This window comes from Osmerus mordax, chromosome 1 (assembly GCF_038355195.1).
Source record: "Osmerus mordax isolate fOsmMor3 chromosome 1, fOsmMor3.pri, whole genome shotgun sequence".
In the NCBI taxonomy this organism is placed as follows: domain Eukaryota; kingdom Metazoa; phylum Chordata; class Actinopteri; order Osmeriformes; family Osmeridae; genus Osmerus; species Osmerus mordax.
The window spans coordinates 11,491,265-11,504,500 of record NC_090050.1 but is presented as its reverse complement, the minus strand read 5'-3'; the positions used below and the strand labels follow the sequence as shown (position 1 = coordinate 11,504,500).

Below are 13,236 nucleotides of genomic sequence, written 5' to 3'. Positions count from 1 at the left end.
TCTTTAGTGTGAGGTGGTCAATTTCTTATAGAGACATATGGACACAGCGACTCCAGCCAACTGAGTCACAAGGGACCATAAAACACAACCCATCCAGCTCCCTATTCTTTTATACCACCGGCGGAGAGGAGCTAGATAGTGTCACAGGGTCATTATTCATTGTGACTTGCCTCTATAGATTTATTTTCTATATCCATGGCTGTTACCTTAATCGTTTCCATATAATACACGGTATACTTAGTTAGCTGGTCTAGCATGATAGACTTCAGCCAAAGCTAAACATTTCAAAGAGGAGGTCTAGCCAAGGTATCTTTGCTGGTCTTACTGTAATACAATCTGACACATTTCCACTGAGCCCTCTTCCTCTATGATGGTCCTTGAAATAAACCTCTCGATGGCTCTTAATAAACACATACCTGTACACATACATTATGTAAAAATCATGGGTGTTTGGACAGAAAATGCACCCTGAAGCCTATAGGTCTTCATGACTGCTCTTACAGAAATAAGATGCAAAGACCCTCATGCACCCTTCCATAACCTTGAGAAAACAGGTGCATCACATCCTCACCAGACCCCTGGGCACAGCAAGGTTTGATGAAATGGATCATCCCCTTGTCATGGTGTTTGTTGGATTTTAGCAGCATACAGTTTCATGGAATCAGGTTTGTATTCCGACCTAGAAGATGAATTGAATGCATGGGCTTGGACTGTGTTGGATGGTTGTGGACAGTTTTGCATGGTTGTGGTCCGGACAATGTTGCATGGTTGTGGAGTGGACAGTGTTGCATGGTTGTGGAGGGGACAGTGTTGCATGGTGGTGGAGGGGACAGTGTTGTATGGTTGTGGAGGGGACAGTGTTGCATGGATTTGGACAGTGTTGCATGGTTGTGGAGGGGACAGGGTTGCATGGTTGTGGAGGGGACAGTGTTGCATGGTTGTGGAGGGGCAGTGTTGCATGGTTGTGGAGGGGACAGTGTTGCATGGTTGTGGAGGGGACAGTGTTGCATGGATTTGGACAGTGTTGCATGGTTGTGGAGCGGACAGTGTTGCATGGTTGTGGAGGGGACAGTGTTGCATGGTTGTGGAGGGGCAGTGTTGCAAGGTTGTGGAGGGGACAGTGTTGCATGGATTTGGACAGTGTTGCATGGTTGTGGAGCGGACAGTGTTGCATGGTTGTGGAGGGGACAGTGTTGCATGGTTGTGGAGGGGCAGTGTTGCATGGTTGTGGAGGGGACAGTGTTGCATGGTTGTGGAGGGGACAGTGTTGCATGGTTGTGGAGGGGACAGTGTTGCATGGTTGTGGAGTGGACAGTGAAACTGTGTGCGTTTGCCATCTCTCCTCTCTTGTGAGTTAGCTGCGATGAAGGAACTTCTTTTTTAGGTCATTCATAACTCATTGAGAATCTGGTGTGCTTGTTAAACTTTTCACCTGGCAAAATAATTTATAGGTCATATGCCACAAATTATGACACATTTTTGTAGACACAAAATTCTCACATAAGGTTTTAAGTCAAAAGCAATGATGGTTTTGCATCACATGGAGCATTGGCTAAATGCCTGTGTTCACATGACAGGCTCCCTTGTACCCCGGCAATTGGCAAAGCAAAATAATATTTGATAATTCACAGCATCTTGAGCTCACTAAATTAAATCGATAGACAATGTTTGAACAATAGATTAACTATTTGCATTGCTGAAAGTAGCCAGTACTAACAGCCTTGCAGCAGGGGACTGTCAGCACAGCTGTCCTGCTGCCCTCTCTGGTTAGCAGGTGACCCACCAGTCCCATAGGTACGCTGTGGAACTGCATGGGCAGCGGCTTGTCTCCTCTGTTCCTACACCCCATACCTTCCGGTTTTTCTCCCTGTTCTCCCAAAACCTTTTCTATCTTTCTTTCTCAATGGTATAATCTCAAAGTAATCTCTTTCTCATTTTATTTGACCAACAGTGTAATTGTATCTGATACGAAGTCTACACCCTCGCTCCAGTACGGCGCACATTCACACTCCACCCTTCTCCTGACTCAACTGTTCCCCTTGACTTGCCTCTGTCTTCAGAGGCTCTCTCACCGGCAGCCTCTCACCCTCTTCCTTTTGTGCTCCTCCTGACACACTTCCTCTCACGTGCGCTCACACATTCCGCATCTGCGCCACCGCACCCCTCCAGTACTTTTCCTACGCTCCAGCCTCATTTATATTCCTCCCTCCCTCTTACTCTTTCTCCCTCTCTCTCTCCTTGTACTGCGTTGTCTGGGTCACTCTCAGCTCTCAATAATAAAAGCTGCAGAGATGCAAAAACCTTTGAATACTCTCTTCCACATGGATCCTGCTGTCCTCTCCTCATCCTGTGCAAGTGTCACTAGCAGCATGCAGTATTTACATATGTGTGTGTGACTTGGATGTCTTTAGCAGACTGTGAATAGTCTTCTCCCAATTGCTTAAAAACATGCATGTACAGTCTTATGTTCATTGAAGGACCTGGTCGATTCAATTGATTTTAGCACGTGTACAGCGCAGTCTGCTGTCAATACAATGATTTCAGATGACCCTTCACACTGGGGAAAGTAACCTCATTCTGTTAAAACAAAAAATCTGTTAATTAAGAGTTATGTGGACAACCTTACCATGTTTACAGATTAAAACAATGTAACAGATGTGTTGTAGATTGTGCTGCAGAAACATTTGAAGATACCACAAAGAGCAAGTGTTTTGATTCAAAACACAATTTGTATACATTCAACCCACTTCATGCCCTTTCATTCTGACTCTTCTGTTCTTCGCAGAGTCCAGGACATTGCAGGTGCTCATAGAGGAGAAAGTGGGTCATGTGCTATAAACCATAGACATATATATGTCTATGCTATAAACTACTGCTTTGCCACAAAGGCATAACTGCCTATCACCAATTTAGTCTGAAATATAGATCTCTGCACTGACACATTTAAATGATGCATTCCAGCTCTGTCTTTCTCCCAAAACATTGTTCAGGAGTCAATAATACAACAGCTTGTTGTAAATTAAATGTCTAAAATGTGTTACCAGCCACCACATTTGTCCGATAGCAACAAGCGTGAGTTTTTTTAGGTCAGATGCCAGAGATTACCACCTATTAGGGCAACGGTGGGAGCAGGTGAAAGAACTGTGAGGGTTATATGCTCACAGGACCTTGTTTTTCTACTGTTTCGTGGGACTAACATAATCTATACAGTAACCCATGGGTCACAGTATTCTATCTTAACATTATACAGCCTTCACACATTTATAAAAACATATTGTACAAGAATACTGTCAACATAGCTGGGATGCCTATCAGTCAGATATGCCTTTGAATATCTGTTGTGCACAACTGCAGTCTGGCATTGACCAGACTTCAAAAGGTCAGGTCATGTATTCAACCCTGTTGTTATGAACAGAAATAGAAACTCATTAGAGACCTTATCTTTTCGCAGATCAGCAGATTTATTTTGTGATGGCGTCTGCTGTCTACAAACAGGCCTGGGATTGTCACCTAGCTCTCAGTTCCTTTCCAAACTCTTTCCTATCAAGGAGCACATGGAAATAACCAATACCTTTCTCCAAGGACAAGGGTGTCAGACAAGCCAGACATAGGTTCTGTTGTTAGTGCTGACATTGGCACTGGTACTCTGAATGTCTGTGTATGTGTGTATATTTTTAGAACAACAAAAATCCACATTAATAGCAATGCTGATCAAGTTGATCAATTTATTTAAAAACTAGTCAGTATGGAAGCCACTATAACTTAAAATGTATTTTTTATTATTATTATTATTATAAAAGGCCTTAAAACAAGAATAAAACTAAGCCAGCGTTTTCTTGACATTTCACCTCTAGGCGCCAATAGTGCTCTCCTTAATGGGCTAGGCGCTGCGATTGCTCTCTTCGAAATGTGGAATTGCCAGGATAATGGGGGCCTGATTTAACCCAGGAAAATCTCCAGCTGCCCCTCCCCCCTTCCTGGTATATCCTTTATATAGACTCTTAAGCCCATATTAATGTTGTCCTGCAGATTGTCATGCTGTGGCCAATGTTGGAACATGTGACAGCCTATGGACGAGCACCACCAGATGGTCTCTCTGAGAGGGGCCGTTCGGCTTACGGCCTGCAGGACATTATGCTGTTTGGACTTTTTTTCTCCTCATCATAATCGCTTTAAAATGCTCTAGAGTCCCCACTGAGAAATACTCTATTACTAATAATGAAGCAGGCATGACAAATCAAATGGGGCCTGTGAGGCCATGCATACCACATAGACTTTCTGGTGAAATAGATGAGTTGCTGAGAAAAATCTGTTTTACTACACTGTTTAGGACTTTTGTGTGAATATTTCTGTTATGAGAGGACTGCGGTGACAGCATGGACATCGTCAGAGAAGAGGTTTGGAAAAACAAGTGGGGTTTATCTGAAGCAAAATGTGCACCTGTGGCCTCTTTTTCATTCATTCTCTCTCTCTCTCTCTCTCTCTCTCTCTCTCTCTCTCTCTCTCTCTCTCTCTCTCTCTCTCTCTCTCTCTCAGTAATCCTGCGTGTGGTGGGGGCGTCCTACATAAATGCCTCAGCATCCTGATTCCTGCACCATTAATGACAGTATTACAGTTTTTTCTCGATTGGTTACACACATTTTCTGACAGCATACCTAATACTCTCAGAACTATACACACAAATCAAAAACACACACACACAATGGGCAAAACCCCTCACTTCTCCTGCAAAATTAAACTTAACATTCAAAACAATGTTATTTCATCTCAACTACAGACAGTACATATATCAGTGTGTTGTAAAATATTTGAGAATATTGTTTTTATACTCAGAACACACAAATACACAAATATATTTAATATTTCCCACAAAAACAATGTACACAGTGTATATCCCAACCAACACGAAGTTGCACATACAGTGGTCTGCATACAAAACAACAGAATAATTTTCTGTATATTGTATACAGTTACATTATAATTTTTTTTCTTTGTATTTGCCGTTATGTTATGCCGTTATTTTTCTAGGACCATGTTCATGATTTCAGTTTCCTGTTCAGGAGACAGAAGACTTTCCCGACCACCTTGTGTTGTTAATCTTTCAGTTCTGCCAAACAAATAGTAAAATACTGTAAATACTGTGAAGGAATACAAAGTAGGAATACATTTCTCAAATACTTGAAACATACTTTATTTTTACAGTCCTACAGAACAGTCCACAGGCAATACTGTATTACTGTACTCATTGAGTACTGTATTGATATGCAGTACGCCTACTGCAATTTTGTAATGAGAGTAAATTTCTTACCTATTCTCATTTCGGAAAGTCCGGATGATGGATGCTACAGTGTACCTGCTCAAATTTGGCTGTACTCTTTGCCCAGCCTCCCTCATTGTTAGACCATGGTTGACCACATGGTTAACCAAAGCGGCTCGGATCTCATCAGAGATTACGGTCCTTGGCCTTCCTCGTCCTCGTCTTTCTCGTCCTCTTACTCTCACTCCTCTGGTTCTGCCTCTGCCTCTGTTTCCAATGTTGGCATCCATTGCTCCAAAACAGAAGAGGTCACCTGTTGCCCTTTTATGCTAAAGCTCTGATTGCTAATTGTAAAACTGTGTGACAGGTGTTTGCCTATGCGATGAGTCAGTATACATATTTGAATGGCAGTGTGTTCCTTGTGAAAACAAAAGATTTTCTTCATGAAAATTGTGCCAAATGCAAAGAATTGTGTGTACTGTTTTGAGAAAAGTGTGTTTTAGAACTGAAATTTGAGTGTAAAGCAGGAATTGTGCTTGTAGTTTAGCAGAATTGGTTCAGGGGGTTGGTGCATGAGTTACATGTTGTGGTCATTGTGTCTCAAGTACCAGTATTTGTGTGTAAACAATTGAGAAAAACTGTAAATAGACACCGTGGGTCAATCACACTTTCATCTGACCAGTGGCAACTCAACAGGGAATGATAATGCTCTACAGTGTATGAAGAACTGTGTGGTCTGAAGAGAACTATTGATATGATCTCTGAAGAATGTTGTAATTTGTAAAAAATTACAACATTTGTTTAAAAAAAACCCACTAATGATAGGAAACCATCCAACTGTTAGTATTTTGTGTTCTTTAACCAGTTTAATTTTTTTTTTTTTAATTCCTATTTCTTCTTGTCTGCTGTAGTGCTGCAACTTCCCCTCTGGGATCAATTACTGTAATTCTAGTACTACTACAACCGAGTACACATCCTGCAAGGTTAATTACTTCTGTCTTTAGGGACATAAGCAGAAAGTAAAACTGGTGTAAGGGAGATCACTGAAAATCACCTGTAATTATCTCACTTTCAGGTTTGGGGTTGTTATGAACAGGTTAAGAACCTTCTAGAACCTTCTAGAAGGTTGTAAAATAGTATCATGCAGGTTAGGGGATTGTTACTCATATTTGTCTATATAATGAAATGTCCAGAAATGTGGTTGCTTTTTGAACCTTCCATGTACTAACTGCGTTATGCTGAATAAACCATCAAGCCACCTTGAGTTTGAAAGATATTCCGTCTCCGACTATTTTTGATAATCCTTCTGAGGAGAGCTGACTTCTCATCCCCAACATTCACTTAAAGATTTCAGAGAAAACATAAACAATCACAATCCTGCAAAATATATATATAAAGTATATAAATCTTTTTTAAATTTTTGGGGTAAAAATAAAATCTATTCATGTGTTTGTATGCCACAGATTATGACAGATTACATGTGTTGCCCTGGCTGTATATCTAAAACAATGTGTGTGAATTGGATTGACCTTGAATGGACCCTGATCTCCATGATGTGAGCCACAGGAAGTGAATCAATCTAAACTCATTCAGGATGTACTCTGTATCACACCAAGTCAAAAGAACCCATCTGCCATCTAGTGGTCATAAACTTGTCATGACACCGAGTACATTGAGTTGGTAGTTAAATCTTGTTTTTTGTTTACTCATGTATTTACTTATCTTTTAACAATTTGAAAACCGATAACAGATTACTGATTGCTCTGCATTAACATTAGCAGAATAAATAAATATGGTACCTGCACCTGGTTGGTCAGTTGGTGAGCTTCCCAGACTGCCCTGCTTTCACTTGTCACAGTCACCTGCCCCTGTGATAAAGACATCTGTCTGGACTGCTAATGAGGCCTGCTGACTGTATGAATGGGCTTTTTCCTCACCAATCGCTGTACCTCATCACTCCTGTGTGTTTCTGGCAGGAGTCCAGTGGCAGTGAGAAAAGCATCAGGACAGGGCTCTGCCTCAGTACACCTCAGAAATAAATGGGTCAGCCTCAGTCAGGGGGAGCAGACATTATTAATCAGCTCATGTATCTTGACCCCCATCTCTCTCTCTCTCTCTTTCGCTCACACACACACGCACTCGCACACACACACACACGCACACACACACACACACACACACACACACACACACACACACACACACACACACACACACACACACACACACACACACACACACACAGAAGAACACATCTGCATAGCACACACACAAACTGTTTAATGTCTATACTTTGATAGACTATCTACCTCTTAAAATAATAGACTACACTAAATTTCATCTATAAACTTCAATTTGCACAAGAATATTCCGTGCATGCGTTTATCAGTTTTGTCAACATATGTCCTGCTTTTATCTCAGATGTTTTTTATTTGTTTCTTCAAGCGGTGCGCAAACATAGGCCTATGATATGTAAGTAGGCTAATTTTACTTATTTCTATAATATTATTTTTTACAAATGTAAACTATTCCCTTTCTTCTGACGAACCATTCCGTTATCGTTTAAATGTCCGCACAACCGATTTTTTGTATTGGACGTTGCTGATGCCCTTTGTCATTAGAAACTACTTTGGCAACTACTTTGACTTGAGATAGGTGAATCAGTTTTACGACACATGGTGACTGGCAAGTGAGGAACCAATCGCTTTTCATTTTGCTAGTCTCTTTCCGCCATTCTTTGGATTGGAACAGGGCGGAACTTCCAGTGCAGTGCTTCGTGATGGCGGTCGCGTCGCTTGCTCGAAAGGAACAGTAAAACCACATTTTATGCATAGTTAGGTAAGTTAGGAACAAGTACAGTGAGTCGTAGGGATAGATAATTACGCAGTTATTGTTTCTCATACTTTGAAAATGAAAGGCAAGGAGCGGTCGCCCGTGAAAAAGCGCTCTCGTATAGCGGATGGAGGAGGAAGCCACCCAACAAGTAAGAAAATGGGAGCCCTATCTGCGACAGGCAACAACAACGGGAACGGTTCTGTCAAAAGTGTTGGGTCAACTAGAAGGAGTTTATTGACTGAAAAGAGAGACATTCGGGAATTAGACGGCCATGTTTCAAGTCGAACTGCAAGTCATCACGGTTACGCTAACTCAACTGCAGGCTCGAGCACCAAACTCCACGGTGGCCTTCCTTTGGATCCCACTAGCCGGGCTAATTCTCGCGGGGAACAACGGCCACCCTCAAACGCCGAAAGTGAGTACAAGACTCTGCGAATTAGTGAACTGGGCTCTCAGTTGAACGACGAACAAATAGAAGATGGCTTGTTTCACGAGTTCAAGAAGTTTGGGGACGTTAGTGTAAAAATTAGCCGAGTAAACGACGAAAGGGTGGCATTTGTAAATTTTAGAAGGCCCGATGACGCCAAAGCGGCCAAGCACGCACGCGGCAAGTTGGTGCTCTACGACCGCCCTTTGAAAATTGAAGCTGTGTACATGAACCGGAGACGGAGCCGCTCCCCCGTCGAAAAGGACACATTTGCAGCAGTGCCAGGGCACAGACATTTGTACCCTCAAAGACCCATTTCACCTACAGGGTTGGGTTATAGAGACTACAGACTGCAGCAGCTAGCCCTAGGTCGTCTCCCTCCTCCACCACCGCTGGCGAGAGACATAGAGAGGGAGAGAGAATTTTCTATCTTTGACGCCAGAGCCCGGCCTCCCTTTATTCCTGAATGTGCAGCTTTCCGGGAGGAGGACCTTATATCTCCCGAGGATGACCAGAGGGCTAACAGGACGTTGTTCCTTGGCAATCTTGACATCACTGTGACTGACACTGATCTAAGGAGGGCATTTGACAGATTCGGGGTGATCACAGAGGTAGACATCAAGCGCCCCGTGCGTGGTCAGAACAGCACCTATGGATTTCTTAAGTTTGAGAACCTGGATATGGCTCACCGTGCAAAGATGACAATGTCAGGGAAGGTGGTCTGCCACAACCCCATAAAGATTGGTTATGGAAAAGCCACTCCGACCACCAGACTGTGGGTGGGGGGTCTTGGTCCATGGGTCCCCCTGGCAGCCCTGGCCAGAGAGTTTGACCGTTTTGGCACCATCAGGACTATAGACTACAGGAAAGGGGATGCCTGGGCGTACATTCAGTATGAGAGCCTGGACGCCGCCCAGGCTGCCTGCTCCCACATGAGGGGCTTCCCCCTGGGCGGCCCTGAGAGGAGACTCAGGGTGGACTTTGCCGACACGGAGCACCGCTACCAACAGCAGCAGCAGCAGCAGCCACCGTTCCTGCCAGCTCTCCCCCTGCCCCACTACGAACTGCTCCCAGAGGCCTTCCTCCACCGCCCTGGACCCGAGGGCCTTAGGGTGCGGGAGAGGACGACGCCACCTCAGCTCCGCTTCAGAGAGAGGGACCTGTACCCCACTGCCGAGTGGCCCGGGCCGGGGGTCCGGGAGAGGGTGAGAGGGGTGCCGTTCGAGCCCTTGGATCATCTGGAAAGGCGTCCGCGGGAGCCGTGGTCCCTGGAGCGAGAGCGGGATCCGCAGGGTCGAGACCAGGCACGCAAGCGCCGCCTGGAGCGCTCGCCCGAGAGCAGCGAGCTGCTGCGGCGGCGCCACGGAGCCTCGTTGGAGTGCAGTCCGGGCGGAAGCAGTCGGGACGGAGGGCGCCACAGCGACTTGGAGCGCCCTCCACGCACGGACAGAGCATCGCCTGCCAGGGAGCGCCGTGGCAGCCTGGAGCGCCGTGGCAGCCTGGAGCGCGGCCCTGAGAAGAGACTGCGGACCCTCAGCCCCACCGAGCCAGAGAGGGAGCGCAGGCGCAAGGCCGGCGACTCCTGCAAGAGCCCAGCCAAAAGGGAGGAGCGCGCAGAGAACCCGTTCTCCAGGTCCAGCCTGCAGTCGAAGCAGGGAGCTGGGGGGCAGAAGCTGAGCCAGGCCTGGCAGGGCGTGCTGCTGCTGAAGAACAGCAGCTTCCCCACCTTCATGCACCTGCTGGAGGGGGACCTGGCTGTGGCCACAGGGCTCCTGGTGGAAGGCTCCAGGGGGGGCCCGGTGTCCCAGCTGAAGATCACCCAGCGCCTGCGCCTGGAGCAGCCCAAGCTGGACGAGGTGTCCCGTCGCATCAAGGCCGCCAGCCCAGGCGGCTACGCCGTGCTCCTGGCCATGCCAGGCAGCTCTGAGGAGGCGCCCCAGGATGCCAGCAACTCCACAGAGAGGCCTCTGAAGAACCTGGTCTCCTACCTGAAGCAGAAGCAGGCGGCAGGCGTCATCAGCCTGCCCGTGGGCGGCAGCCGCGACAAGGACCACGCTGGAGTCCTTCACGCTTTCCCCCCCTGCGAGTTCTCCCAGCAGTTCTTAGATGCCTCCTCTAAAGCCTTTGCCAAAACCGAGGAGGACTACCTGGTCATGGTCATAGTCCGAGGAGCATCTTAGAAAAGGAAATGTGCAACTTATAATGGCTTGTGATGTATCTGTAGCACTGTATGATATGCACACTGTGTTATGGGAGTGGTTGTTGAGCCAGAGAGCAGAGCTGGGGAAGTATTTTCACCATCTGTATCATTATAAGGAAATCATTTTGACAGAATATACTGATAGTCATTTAATAATACATATAAATATATAAAAGCCTTAGGTAATTTTTATGTTCCCAGTATTAAAAGTAGCCTGCATTTTATCCTGACTTTGATAGTAGTACCTAAAGCATTTGGAATCTCGAATGGCTACTTTTGATTTATATGGTTATGATATAGATTCCCCCTCTGTGACATTTAAAGGGGAACTGAAGTCAGTTGGAAGTGAAACGTTTTGAGTCAATCAAAAATACATTTGTTATATTGCCTGTTTGAAAAAAAAAAAAAAAAAGTTTCTAAGTCATTTTCTTTTTCATAATAATATTATACATGAACTACTGGCACCTTTTTCTGGACAAGTCAGTAGGGCATTCAGTCTTGGTTTGGCACCAACAACAAGGTCCACTTCTGGAAATACTTATGCAGACCTTTTAGAGATGATCTGGAAATTAATGTCCTATCCCTTTAGTTCATGAATGTTAAACACTTACAGAACTCAACTCTTTTGATTATCTTTGCAGGCTTAAACATGATTTACAAGTCCTGTGCTATATACTACACATTTGATTTACTCATGTTTTGTCTTGCGTTTTTATGAGAATCCAGAAAATAAGAGTGATTGGCACGTTTGATCCTGTAATCATATGTACAACTTGGTAACATTGTGGTCTGTTTGTGATAATATAACAAAATAGGCAAAAAACCTTTTGACTTTCTGTGTAAGGGTCAGTGTTTTCTTCCAGACATTCTTTTGAAACATGTAGTATCTATAAATCAGATAATGAGCCAAACATGGGTTTGTAGACCGTCTAAATGTGATCATTGAATCGATGGATCCCTTTTGCCGTTCATGGCTCGCTCTTTATTCAGAGAGCAGTGTGTTCCTCAGAGAGCTAGATGGAGCTGTGTCACAGCTCTTTGGGTGGGTCAGTGAGGACAGAAGGAGAAGTTTATACTGGGATGAAAGAACGTGCTGTAGTCGGTACTGAACAGTGTTGGCTGCCTTTAAAACTATATTTTAAAGCATTTTTGGTTCCTTTTTCAGTAATTAGTGTCAAGGTAAAAATCTTAAAATGGACAAAGATGAGGGTTTTGGTTAAATGTCTCATACAAAAGGCAAGTTAACCATAGCTAGCTGGGTGTAATAATAATGGTGTTGCTGTTTCATCTCACAGCCAATGTGTGAACTAGTCAGTGTCTACACACTTAACTATTCATTCTGTTGTTGGTGCCATAGCTTTTTACTGGGTCTACGTCAAAATTAACAATTGCATGCATCTTAGACAAATCTGTTGTATAAAGTCCTTGCTCTTGTACAAGATGACTGTTTGAAACGATGGACACGCCCAAGGAAAGCCGAAGGGGGTGAACCACCAGACCACCAGTGAACTCTGGGAAACGACACGTGCTTATTGGATCCCAGGCACCCTGGAGCAGAGGTCTTTGGTGCACTGGCCCCATGTCAGAATAACTCTGCTCCTAAGTTGTGTTAATGCTTTGTGATGCCAGTTCCCATGTTTAAAATGGAAAATTTGCTTTTGTGCTGTGTACACCTGATTTCTGGAGAGAAAGAAAAAAGGAAAACCATCATTGCACTTGAGCCTAAGAAGTAGCTGTCAGAAAACACGCAAGGTGCAGCTTTTGCACTTCCTAGCTTTTGTTTCGGTATTAATAAATTTTCTCTATCGTGGGAAAAAAAACAAATGTTTCCGCCTGGGAAGACGACTGTTGTGACCTTTTCTGTTGTGTTGCCGAGGAATTGTCTCTTGTACCTAAAAACGCAAAGGCCCTGCCCGTTTGAGAACAGAGCACTTTTTATGACCTTAAAGGAGAGGCAAGAAAGAGAAGTGTGAAAACAAAGGAGCCTCTCAGATCTGTGTTCTTCATTGTTCTTCATTTGTTCGCCGAAACCCCAACTCCCACTCTGCCCCTTTCCGAAGAGTGGCCGATGATCCATTTGTTAGTATTGAAAATGTGGCCCTCTTAGAGGCCGGCTGTTTCTCTGCCTGAATCTTCATATGCGTTGTCCCCCTTGAAGAGGGGGCTCCCCTCTTCGGAGACCTCTGGAGCCACCGGGACCCAGCCGCATGGGCTGGTTCCCCCCGAGCTGCCTGGGCTGCCCCCCCCCCCCCCCCCCCCCCAGCATTACTGCCTCAACTGGGCTGTGTGGCTGTCTGCAGCCTCTCCTCGGGATACACCCAGCCAGCCTGTCTTCTCACCTGTTCCCAGCAATGTGTGCAACCGAAAGAATATTGGGGCCGACACCAATTGCAAGTTAACAAGGAGCAGTTATGTGATTCATTCATTTGTGTAATTGGCCCGTTTTTCCCCTGCTTTGAAGTCAGGGTGAAGCTGTTCATCCTGTGTTAGGGCTAGTTGCCATGTTCGAGAGGGGAT

At 45.0% G+C, this 13,236-nt stretch overlaps 1 pseudogene; it reads left to right on the top strand.

Moving 5' to 3' along the window:
* The first annotated feature begins 8,039 nt into the window (after positions 1-8,039).
* LOC136949619 (RNA-binding protein 15 pseudogene) lies at positions 8,040-12,636 on the top strand (annotated as a pseudogene).
* The last annotated feature ends 600 nt before the right edge of the window (positions 12,637-13,236 follow it).